We start from the raw sequence: 13,518 nt of genomic DNA on the forward strand, positions 1-13,518 counted from the left end.
CTAGATGCCAAATGTGTTGTTATAAGTTCCTTCTTCAGTGAACTAAGGCATAATGTAGGGAAAGAGTAGAAGGAGTTCTGATTACAGTTGGAGTTCATACTCTTCGGTTGTCAGGTGTCTAGTGTTTTTGAAATAGCCTAAGTGATTCCAGGGAAAGGAAGTGTTTTGAGCTCATTCAACCACAAAACTGAAAGTTACAGCATCCTGTTTTTAAGATATACATGTTAGAGTTCCATCTGTCATTTGTAAAGGAAACTTCCATGCCTAAATGTTTAAAAAGGTTTTAAAAATAAGAGATAAAATACTAAACTTATTACAAGGAGATCTGGCTTTAATCACTTAGTTATGTGCAACTAGCTACGTAATAAGGGCAGGTGATAACCTCGCAGGGTCTTGATTTCCTCAGGAGTAGTTTGCTATTCATGGGCTGGAAATGGGGTTGGAACTCCAGAGGACATAGAGTATGCAAATTAAAGTAAGGACGATAAGAAAACCTGAAACTTTTGAATAAATTAAAGTTGAGTATTGTGCCTGGAATGTAGGGTGTCTGTGAAGGTCTTTGTATAGTGTTAGTGATGGGGAAGGGGGGTTTTATCGGTGAGATATGAGGTTGGTGATCAAGGCATTTTATACCCTCTGAAAGGGTTTGAAATTTAGCCCAAGGCCAAAAGAAGTTTGGAAGGGTTTAGGAAAAGGACGGAAGTTGGCATTTTAGAAAGCTAATACTGGCTTTAATGCAAAAAATGAGAGTCAACAAGACCATAGACAAAGAAGTTAGGTAAGACCTATTTGAATAATGTAGGCCAGAATGATGGTAACATGAATTACAGATATAGAATTAGGGAAGGGGAGAAATGAGCTGTTTAGGAGGAAGAATCTGTAAGACGCACTGACTGATGGGAAGGAGGAAACTGTCATGGCTAATTCCTGTTTTGAGCCTTAAAAACATGATTGGAAATACAGAAGGGGTAGGTTTGGAAGGAACTGATTGATTCTGTTTTTATCAAGTTATTTTTTAAGACTGAACATCCAGTTATAAATTTCTTGTTAACAGATATTCGTTCCTTAAATATTTAACTATCTTGAGATAATCATACTTTCTATATCATTTATTCTCATTCTAATTATTATATACATGTATGTGCCTTCAAATCTACATCCTCAGTCTAGATCAATCACCCGAACTACAGCCCCAAATATACTCGTGAGGTTAAATTTATTTTCAATAAAAATTGTGCTTTGCTATTCATTGGAAATATAAGATTTTTCAGATCCTGCTACTTATATATGGCATATGAAATGTTATTCAGTTTTAGATATTGAGAAACATAATTATTTTGGGGCAAGGATTGTGATGGGACTTTAGTGTCACTTTTGTACCTAAAAACACCACCTTAGAAATACCCCATGCTCAAGTAAATAGTTATTGAATTAAACATTGAAAATCTAAGTTGTCAAATTGCTTCTATAAATAAGGAATGAGCAAATGGGTCTACTGGAAATCAGCATAATGATGAATAAATAAGGAAAATGTTATTAAATATTTCTGTGATACTATTATTTCTTTATCTCGAGATTACTAAAACCAGGTAATTCAAAACATTTGATTTCATCACTTCAGCTCTTATGTAATAGAAATAAAATTTTAATAATGAAAAACTGGCCTTCTCTGATGCTTGTTTACCCATGGCCTTCTCCTCCCTTTTTTGACTTTGTCAGCTGTGTCATTTTCCCCTGCACATGAATATCTGTTTACATTTCTTCTTAATTTATTTTTGATTTTGGAAAATATAGGTAACTATTAAGTATATGTAATGTGCTATGTCTTTTTCAGTGACTTTAGCTATCGTTCTTTGAAAGATTTTAATAAAAAGGATTTCTGACAACATAACAAAACAGAAATCAGGTTTTATAGACTTCACCATATGTGAAGTATGTATCCTGTCTGAGAAAAAATTTAAGCATCCAGCACCTTTTCTGTGTCCACCTTAGCTAGCCAATCTTGTGTATTTACAACAGCAATGACATTGATGAATCACTTTAATTTACCCGGCGACCGACAGTTTGCCAGGACTATCTGTAAGAACCAGCTAGAGCTGGTCCTGATCATTACAGATATGTGTATTGTTTCAAAAAAGTGTACCTGACCAGAAGCAGCTTAGATGTACCATTGTACCACAGATGTAGAAATACATATTTTAGTATCCTGCTGATTTTTATTTTTCTCTTGTTCATTTCTCTTTTTTATGGAAAATTCAATACCTGTACAAATCTATGCTAATTTAGTTATTTGATAGAATTAATTGTGATGCAATTTGGCCTTTTCAAGTATGGAGGATAGTTTTTAAATTAAATCTGTATAATCGGGATTGATTTTTAGAAAACAATATTATTTTTATGCCATTTTATGTACTTTAAAGTAAGAAGCATTATTTTGAAAATAGCAAGTTGTGGTGTCAATTTTTCACTTAAATAGTTTAAACCTTAGGTAAGGACTAGGAAATAGAATATATGACTCACAAGGTATTATAGAATTTTAGTGAAGATATGTGTAATAGAGGTATAAGAAATGATAATCTTGGGAACACCAAGGAGGGAGAATTTAATCATTATACATATAATATGCAGAAGTCACTCTTGATGCTTAGCATGTATGGAATTTATATCTTTTTAAAATGTATTCAGAGCTAACATTATATTTAAGTGGACTAGATATCTTGTCTATGTGATTATGTGGTGCTATTATAGAATTTTAAAAATTCAGCATATTTATACAGCACCTATCATATGCCAAGATGTATACCAGACGTCTTCATATGTAAGCAGTGCACTAGACATCGTATTGTAACACAGGATGGGATCTAATGTCCTCCAAATGCCTTCTATTATCTCTTTTTGATCCCTGAAACTCTACTGATCAGACCTCAAAACTTAAACCTTTATCACTAATATATATGTGTATGTGTATACACACACACATATGTATATGTGTATGTGTGTATTTTTAAATTAAATTCCTGAGAGGAGTTATTTCTTAAGTCTTCATAAATTCCTACCATAGGGTCAGGTGTGAATGGTTATTGCCTCTTCTGTAAGTAGGCTTTGACAGAGGAAGTAGAAATGATTTTAGAGGCCTTGACTATTTGAACTGAGCTGGTAGAGGACCAAAAATTAGAGCCGAATGATAAAGAACTCTTTGTTTATTTGTTTTTCTTACATTACATATCAAAAAGGACTGGTCCTGGCTACTTTTTACTATGGTTAATTGAAGAAAGCATAGCTTATATGTTAGAAAAATCAAATCCATACCAAAACCCTAAGTTATTTTTTGTTTTTGGTTTGTTTTTCTGTGTAATAGTGTAAGGATGACTCATGTGTTTTCACTTTATAACAGTAATACAAGCACACAAAAACATCAAAGAGTGAATCGCTCAGTCTAGTTTAGCAAAGTAATTGGATGCATGGGAATGATTTCTGGGGTGGGGATATCTATGAGAATAGCCTGGATTAACAGAGAAAGTTGTGACAGCTTCATGAAACCCCTAACTGAGTGAAGTCCAATTTTTGCCAGTATTTTTGTGTGCTTTCCCATTTTCTGCCATAACTCTCTGTGTCAAGGTGGAAACTGGATATATCTTTGTAGAAAGAAAGGTAACACCTCATTTACCTACTTAGGAAATGTGTGTGTTCAATAGGTTTCCGGTACTTCTTAAATATTTACAAGGCATATTCTAAGCATTGACTATGAAATCTCAATAATGACTTTTCCTGTCAAGGAAATCTCCTTCCCTTAATTGTGTGAACAGTCTCTCCAGAGATTCTCTTTCAGCCCAAGAAAGCTTGAACATTCATTACCTTGTTTTATTATTTAAGTCTGTGGGCATAGGACTGGGATAGATGATAGTGCTAAGTAGTATATAAAATTATATTTGAAACAATATAATTTTAGTTTATTTTAGCAAGTGAATGGGTGCACTATGTTGTCACCCTACTCCGACTTCTACTTATTAGAGACCTTCCCACCAAATGGGCCAATACCAAACTTAGGTAATAGAGGCCAGGCTGAAAAAGCAGAGCCTCAGGCAGAATATAAACCATATCCATAATAGATAAGGTGCCTGTAAAAAAATACTGTCCAAACTGGAACACTTTGAGAGTAGAGGGCACTGTTAATAATAGTGCTGAAACAACATGTATAAACTAGGAGTGTCTCAAGTGAACTGGGACATATGGTTACCCCAATGATAGAATTAATATAATTATTGAGACTAGATGAGTGAGGCTACATTTTATTAAGAGTTGGTGGTCAGAAAAGATGCTTGATCTGATTTCAATTTTCTGAGGCTTGATTTGTGACCCAAGATGTGATCTATCCTGGAGAATGTTCCATTTGCACTTGAGAAGAAAGTGTATGCTGCTACTTTTGGGTGGAATGTCCTATAAATATCAATTAAATCTATCTGGTCTGTTGTGTCATTTAACGCTTGTGTTTCCTTATTTATTTTCTGTTTGGGATATCTGTCTATTGATGTAAGTGGGGTGTTAAAGTCCCCTACTATTATTGTGTTACTGTCGATTTCCCCCTTTATGATTGTTAGAATTTGCCTTAGGTATTGAGGTGCTCCTATGTTGGGTGCATAAATATTTATAATTGTTATATCTTCTTTTCTCACCACAACGCTGTGAGATTAGAAATCAGTTACAGGAAAAAAACTGTAAAAAACACAAATACATGGAGGCTAAACAGTGTGCTACTAAATAACCAAGAGATCACTGCAGAGATCAAAGAAGAAATAAAAAATACATAGAAACAAACGACAATGAAAACACGATGACCCAAAACCTATGGGACGCAGCAAAAGTAGTTCCTAGGAGAGAAGTTTATAGCAATTCAGTCTCACCTCAAGAAACAAGAAAAATCTCAAACAATCTACCTTACACCTAAAGCAACTAGAGAAAGAAGAACAAAGAAAACCCAAAGTCAGTAGAAGGAAAGAAATCATAAAGATCAGAGCAGAAAAAAATGAAATAACAATGAAGAAAACAGTACCAAAGGTCAATAAAACTAAAAGTTGATTCTTTGAGAAGATAAACAAAATTGATAAACCTTGAGCCAGACTCATCAAGAAAAAAAGTGAGAGTTCAGAAATCAATAAAATTAGAAATGAAAAAGGAGAAATCACAACTGACACTGCAGAAATACAAAGGATTATAAGAGGCTACTATAAACAACTACACGCCAATAAAATGGACAACCATGAAGAAATGGACAAATTTTGGAAAGGTACAATTTTCCAAGACTGACCCAGGAAGAATTAGAAAATATAAACAGACCTATCGCAAGTAATGAAATTGCAACTGTAATTAAAAATCTTCCAACAAACAAAAGTCCAGGATCAGATGGCCTCACAGGCAAATTCTATCAAACATTTAAAGAAGAGCTAACACCTGTCTTCCTCAAACTCGTCCAAAAATTGCAGAAGGAGGGACACTCCCAAATTCATTCTATGAGGCCACCATCACCCTGATACCAAAACCAGACAAATATGTCACAAAGAAAGAAAACGACAGGCCAATATCACTGATGAACATAGATGCAAAAATCCTCAACAAAATACTAGCAAACAGAATCCAACAACACATTAAAAGGATCATACACCATGATCAGGTGGGATTTATCCCAGGAATACAAGGATTCTTCAATATACAAAAGGCGATCAGTGTGGTGCACCGTATTGGTAAATTAAGGAATATAAACCATATGGTCATCTCAGTAGATGCAGAAAAAGCTTTTGACAAAATTCAACACCCATTTATGATAAAAACTCTCCAGAAAATGGGCACAGAGGGAATCTAGCTCAACATAATAAAGACCATATGTGACAAGCCCACAGCAAACATCATTCTCAATGGTGAAAAACTGAAAGCATTTCCATTAACATCGGGAGCAAGACAACGATGTCCACTCTCACCGCTCTTGTTCAACATAGGTTTGGAAGTCCTAGCCACATCAATCAGAGAAGAAAAAGAAATAAAAGGAATACAAATTGGAAAAGAAGAAGTAAAATTGTCACAGTTTGCAGATGACATGATACTCTACATAGAAAATCCTGAAGATGCCACCAGAATACTACTAGAACTAATCAATGAATTTGGTAAGGTTGCAGGATACAAAATTAATGCACAGAAATCTCTTGCATTCTTATACACTAACAACAAAAAATCAGAAATTAAGGAAATAATCCCATTTACCATCACAATAAAAAGAGTAAAATACTCAGGAATAAACCTACCGAAGAAGGCAAAAGACTTGTATTCAGAAAACTATAAAACACTGATGAAAGAAATCAAAGGTGACATTAACAGATGGAGAAATATGCCATGTTCCTGGATTGGAATAATCAATATTGTGAAAATAACTATATTTCCCAAAGCAATCTACAGATTCAATGCAATCCCTATCAAACTACGAATGGCATTCTTCACAGAATTAGAACCAAAAATTTCACAACTTGTATGGAAACACAAAAGACCCCGAATAGACAAAGCAATCTTGAGAAAGAAAAACTGAGCTGGAGGAATCAGGCTCCCCAAATTCAAACTATACTACAAAGCTAAGTAATCAAGACAGTATGGTCCTGGCACAAAAACAGAAATATAGATCAATGAAATATATAGTTCAACAGGATAGAAAGCCCAGAGATAAAACCCACACACATATTGTCACCTAATTTATGACAAAGGAGGCAAGAACATACAATGGAGAAAAGGCAGCCTCTTCAATAAGTGGTGCTGGGATAACTGGACAGCTGCATGTAAGAGAATGAAATTAGAACACACCCTAACACCATACATAAAAACAAACTCAAAATGGATTAAAGACCTAAATGTAAGACCAGACATTATAAAACTCTTAGAGGAAAACATAGAAAAAATACTCTTTGACATAAACCACAGCAATATCTTTTTTGACCCACCTCCTAGGGAAAACAAAAGTAAATAAATGGGACCTAATTAAACTTCAAAGCCTTTGCACAGCATAGGAAACCATAAGCAATATGAAAAGGCAACCCTCAGAATGGGAGAAATTTTTGTAAATGAAGCAACGGACAAAGGATTAATCTCCAAAATATACAAACAGCTCATGGAACTCAATATCAAAAAAACAAACAACCCAATCCAAAAATGGGCAGAAGACCTAAATAGACATTTCTCCAAAGAAGATATACAGATTGCCAACAAACACATGAAAAGATGCTCAACATCACTAATCATTAGAGAAATGCAAATCAAAACCACAATGAGGTATCTATCACCTCACACCAGTCAGAATGTCCATCATCAAAAAAATCTGCAAACAATAAATGCTGGAGAGGGTGTGGAGAAAAGGGAACCCTTTTCCACTGTTGGTGGGAATGTAAATTGATACAGCTACTATGGAGAACAGTATGGAGGGTCCTTAAAAAACTAAAAATAGAACTACCATACGACCCAGCAATCCCACTGCTGGGTATATACCCTGAGAAAACCATAATTCAAAAGGACACATGTACCCCAGTGTTCATTGCAGCACTGTTTACAATAGCCAGGATATGGAAACAACCTAAATGTACAACGACAGATGAATGGATAAAGGAGATGTGGTACATATATACAGTGGAATATTAGCCATGAAAAGGATCGAAATTGGGTCATTTGTAGAGATGTGGATGGACCTAGAGTCTGTCATACGGAGTGAAGTAAGCCAGAAACAGAAAAAACAAATATCGTATATTGACACATATATGTGGAATGTAGAAAAATGGTACATATGAACCTATTTGCAGGGCAGGAATGGAAAGGCAGAGGTAGAGAACGGAGTTGTGGACATGGTGGGGAAGGGGAGGGGGGTACGAATTGGGAAATTAGTTTGACATAAATACACTACCATGTGTAAAAGAGATAGCTAGTGGGAACCTGCTGTATAGCACAGGGAGTTCAGCTCGGTGCTCTGTGATGACCCAGATAGGGGGGATGGGGAGGGGTGGGAGGGAGGTCCAAGAGGAAGGGGATATAGGTAAACATATAGCTGATTCACTTCATTGTACAGCAGAAACTAACACAACATTGTAAAGCAATTATACTCCAATAAAAAAAAAAAGTTGGTGGTCATGTGAATGGATAGGCAACCCTGGTTTAAAGGCACAGGGTCAGGCAGACATGTCCCATATTTGGACAGTGATATATTTAAGTGGGATCTTTCTAGGACTGTCTTTTACTAAGAGAGTGTCTTGGTTCTGGTTAGCATATTAAAAAGAGAAGCATGTATAAAAGATTTGGAATTTAAAGTATACTTTCATCCACTCCAGTCTTTTGTGCTCCTGTAATTAATTTTCCTTACTTCTCTTTCACCTCATAATTCATGCCACCACATTTAAACGTTCCTTATTGTTGGTAGTAGGAATTATATGCTTAGTTTGGAGGATGATCTTTTTAATAGCATTCTTTCTGTTCTTAAAGGCAAGTTTGGACTTGGCTGGATTTAGCAATTGCTTTGAAAATTTGGTTTAGCATATTGTTTCCAAATGAAAATATGGGAATTAGAACAAGACAACAGATCATACAACTAGCACATGCTATTTTATATTGGTATTTAAATTTCAAAGTGCTTTTTTGTCCCTTTGTCACTACAGCACTTTAGAAATATTTAATGTGATTTTCCTTACACCTTTTTATATTTCATATTTATATCTTTCATAATTACATGAATATCTTTCATACTTATATAATTTCATATCAGGACTCTTAAAAAACATGCTCTCTGTGTTTTTTATTTTTTTGAAATTTTTATTGAGCTAATTTGAGATTCATATGCAGTTGTCACATACAGAGATTCCATGAGCCCTTTGCTCAGTTTCCCTCAGTGCTAAATTTTGCAAAGTTATAATACAATATTGCATCCAAAATATTTTCATTGATACACTCTACCAACCTTATTCAGATTTTGCCAGTTTTGCACGTACTTATTTGTGTCTGTGTGTGTGTTTAGTTCTATACACTTTTCCCACATATGTAGGTCGGTCAAGGTATTGAACAGTTCCATCACCACAAGGGTTCCTCCTGTTGCCCTTATATGACCATGCCCACCTCCGTTCTACCCCACCCACCCTATTCCTAACCCCAGGCAACCAACTGATATGTTCTGCATTTTAAAAATTTTATTTCAAAAATGTTACATTCATGGAATAACATAGTATGTAACCTTTTTTGGATTGACTTTCTCTGTGTTTAAAACAATATGTATCTTTTCACTATATACTTTTGGTCATAAGACTGTAAGAATGTGACAAAAGACAGTATTTAACAATGTTTATTAGAGATTCAGGATAATGTATATTATCCTGAAAATATATTTCACTATATTTTAACATATATGGAAATAATTACTCTTCATTATTTGTATTAATGGAGGGAGCTGAGAGCCAATTAAGTGGTTAAGAGTACTATAGAATAAAAAAAAGTATGTGTCTGTGGGTCACAGAAATACTGATTGCATTGGCTTTTAACATGAGAGATTCATGTGAACATTGATCTCTGGAGTGTAATATGGACAAGGTATTCTCAGGGGTGTCACAAGTAGAGAGAAAAAGGTGGATTTAGGGTCAGAACACCTAGTAATTTACAGTATCTTGAATATGTTTTATGACATCGAAGGACCCATACTGGAGGGAGTGTGTTACGTGTGGACACTATTAATCTAGTGATTTTAGTAACATGATTTTACATATCTAGAAGAAGCCATATAACTAAAAAAATTCTGTTTGGCATTGAATATGAGATAGGTAACGGACGCTTGCTCAGTTATAGGCCTCAAATTATTGAACGTCTTTTGTGTCCTTTCTCAACTTATGTGCTTACGAGAAAGGAAATAAAATTATTATTCCTTGGCTATTATTAAAAAGTTGATATAACAAGTGTTGGCAAGGATGTGGAGAAAAGGGAAGTCTTGTGCACCGCTGGAGGGAATTAAATTGGTACAGCCACTATAGAAAACAGTATGGAGGTTCCTCAAAAACAATTAAAGATAGAATTATGATATGATTCAGCAGTCTCACTTCTGTATCTGAAGGAAACAGAATCACTATCTTGAAGAGTCTCACTTCTGAGTATGTATCTGAAGGAAATAGAATCACTATCTTGAGGTATCTGCACCCCTTTGTTCATTACAGCATTATTCACAATAGCCAAGATATGGAAACAACCTAAGTATCCATCAGCAGATGAATGGATAAAGAAGACAATGGATGAATGTCACTCAGCCACAAAAAAATAAGGAAATCCTGCCATTTGTGAGAGCATGGATGGACCTTGAGGGCAGTATGCTAAGTGAAATAAGTCAGACAAAGACAAATACTGGATGGTCTCACTTATATGTGAAGTCTAAAAAAAGCCAAACTCATAAAAACAGGTTGGTGGTTGCCAGGGCCTTGGGGTTGGAAACACATGGAGATGTTGCTCAAAGGGTGCGAACTTCCAGTTATAAGATGGAAAAGTTCTGAGGATCTAATGTATGGCATGGTGATTGTACCTAACAGGTATTGTATTGTACACTTCAAAGTTGCTAAGAGAGTAAATGTTAAATGTTTCATCAAAAAAAAGTTAATTATCTGCGATGATGGAGGTGGTAACTAACCTTATTGTGGTAATCATTTCACAGTATATACATGTATCAAATCATCATGTTATGTGCTCTAAACTTACATGATGATGTATGTCAATTTTATCTTAATAAAGCTGGAAAAAAGAGGGAGAAAACCAACAACAAGACACCCCACCCAAATCCAAAATTAATATTCTTGACAATAAGATCTTGATGACTTCATAAACTTAGATAACGTCTTGTTTGTTTAAGAATTCTCAGTGATCAGTTAGGTAAAACATGTTCAGTAAATGTGTGTTGAATAACTGCAGTTTATTAGATTGGAAAGTTGTTCTCTGTAAATCTGTATCATGCTAGTACTTTTAAAAAATCAATCATTAATTAATTAATTAGTAAAGAGGTAGGGTGGAATTTCTTGGTAGCAACATGGTTCAAATCTTGCCGATCAGGGATTTTATATTTAGCTGTGTACTAACCAGCTAATCATTGTGAGTTGAGTTAGAGCTCCAGCATTCGCCAGAAGACAGAGAAAAGGCGGACTCCTGCTACAAGGGGATCTTCAGGGTTTGCATTTTTGTTCACTTTATTTCATTGTTCTTTTCTATTTGCATTGTTTTGGGGGATGCCCTTATCAGCTCACAAATATTTGAGGTGATTTTAAAGACACTGTTGTAAAGCATTGGCTGTAATGCATTGTTCAGGGTGCTGCACTGTTCAATGAAAATAGGCTTAAATTGAAAATCCCTGGCACCATTGAAAGTGGTCTTTGTGGCAGGAAGTCTCTTATATAGTATTATCATCATCTGTGTTTTATCATTTGCTATTCTAGTCCCTGACTTGGATACCCAAGAAGCCCTCTCTCCAAACTCCCTCATACATAACTTCCAAATCATAAGACGAGCCCAAGGTGCTCTGACAAAATTTGGTTCATGTCATCCTGCTTCTCCCCTTCTAATAACTCACCTTTCTTGAGTCCAGAGTGGCCTTCAGGTACCTCTCTTGAAGTTAAAAAGGAAAGCTAACAGAATTTTTAAAAAAAACAAAAAACAAAACAAAAAACCCCCCAACAAAGCCAAACTACAAACCCCCAGTCATGAGTAGGATAAATTCCCTTAGATCCATTACCTCATTTGATTTTCATGTCAACCCCAAAAGGTTGATATTATATTCTCAATTTGACAGTTGAGAAAATGAGGTTTTTATGAAAGCTGTGGAACTAGACCAGAGTCATAACAGCTAGTGATGCTGGAACTGGTCCTTGGTTTCATTTCATTAAAACTGTAAAGTTACACTGCTAAGTTATTAATGAATTAGGTTGCCACAGGAAAATAATTTCTCTTTCCTTCATTTTCTTTGTTATAGAACCTACTTGCTCTGTTTGGGCCGTCACTTCTTTTTGCTCTATTTCTTTTTTCCTCATTTCTGTCTCTTCTCATTCCCTGAAGATTGATGCTTCAGATGTACTGGGTTTATAACAGCTTTGCCTCAGTGGTGGATAAACTTAGCCATAAACACTTTGCTGCTCCTCTCATCAAGAGGTGGAATCTATTTCTTCCCATCTTTAGTCTAGGAGATAGTTCTGTGACCTGCTTTCAGGACACTACTTATTTTTCAGCTGTGAGGAGTATAATTAGCTGACAGGTATAGCTGCAGAACCTGTAGAATCCTTTGTAGCATTCAAGCTAAGGCACTGCTCTTCAGTTCGTCTTCCAACCATGGACAGAGCGGGGCTATTTCTGCCAGTGCAGGCCTCTCCTGTACCCTGTCTTTTCTCTGCAGCTCTCCGTTACTAGGTTGGTCAAGACTTCCTGAGATCTGCACTGCATTTCTTATACTGTTCTCCTAGATTCTTCTTCTTACCCTCTTTCAGAAGTGTAGGATCTGCTTTGTGGTCTGAGAAGGCTTCCCATGCATTATCCTCTTTTCTTCCTTGTTATCATTCATAGGTGTTACTCTTCAATAAACATCTTTATTCCTAATTCTGGCTTAGCATCTGCTTCTGTTAGGATCTGAGCAAGATGCGATGGACAAAACTAAACTGAGAGATGGATCAGTTTAGAAAAATTTTAAGGTCTCTTCTAACTCAGCAATCCTATAATATTATGCTGTGCCATCTAATGGCTCCCAGGTGGAGTTGGATAATCATTTTATAGCAATTCTAAGAAGTAAGGCAAGAGATACCTTTTGGGGTAGAGAAGGCACCTGTCTAAATCACAAACTTTATATTTTGGGAAATATTTTCTTCAAAATTGCAAAGGTGCATTTGGTCTTAAAATGTAATTCATTTGCTAATATTTGTAACTATCTGGAGTAATTTAAATCTACTAAAGAGCACAAAAAGATGGAAATACATCAGTGTCTAGTAAAAGATGTCTATTTAAATTAAGCTGCTTGCAACACACATGTTTTCTGGACAGATAGCACCAACATTGAAGATGATTAAAGAAAGCAGTATAGAAAAAGTGTCAATTCTGGTGCTATTTATTATAATTTGGAAAATAATCTTCCAGTACATCCCAATCTTACATAATTAGCACATAACAAAGTAACAAATAATAATAATCAGCTTTGAAATATGGACACTATTAAATTATGCATCTCTTGAATATATGTGGAATTCCAGAAGAAATTAAAATGTACTGAAATTATCTTATTAATCTTGAGTTGGAATGAAGTTCTTTAAAGTTTTTTAATGTTGTGCTTATGTCAAATGAATGTAGAACAAATGCTTACTTTGAAGGTTTGAAATTAAAAAATTCAGAAAATATGATTATTAGGCCAGCCTGTGTTTCCCAGACCTCCTCTGTTTATTACAGGCGATAAAACTAGGGCAAAAAGCAGCAGCCAAAATATAACGTGCCTTTGTGGTCATGCATACT

At 35.3% G+C, this 13,518-nt stretch overlaps 1 protein-coding gene across 10 annotated transcripts in view; it reads left to right on the plus strand.

Annotated features, from left to right (window-relative positions):
• Window positions 1-13,518, plus strand: part of CCSER1 (coiled-coil serine rich protein 1) — a 1,319,150-nt gene that overhangs the window by 79,821 nt on the left and 1,225,811 nt on the right. The gene's annotated exons all lie outside the window — the stretch shown is intronic.

This window comes from Balaenoptera physalus (genome assembly GCF_965194825.1).
Source record: "Balaenoptera physalus genome assembly, chromosome: 5".
Lineage (NCBI taxonomy): Eukaryota > Metazoa > Chordata > Mammalia > Artiodactyla > Balaenopteridae > Balaenoptera > Balaenoptera physalus.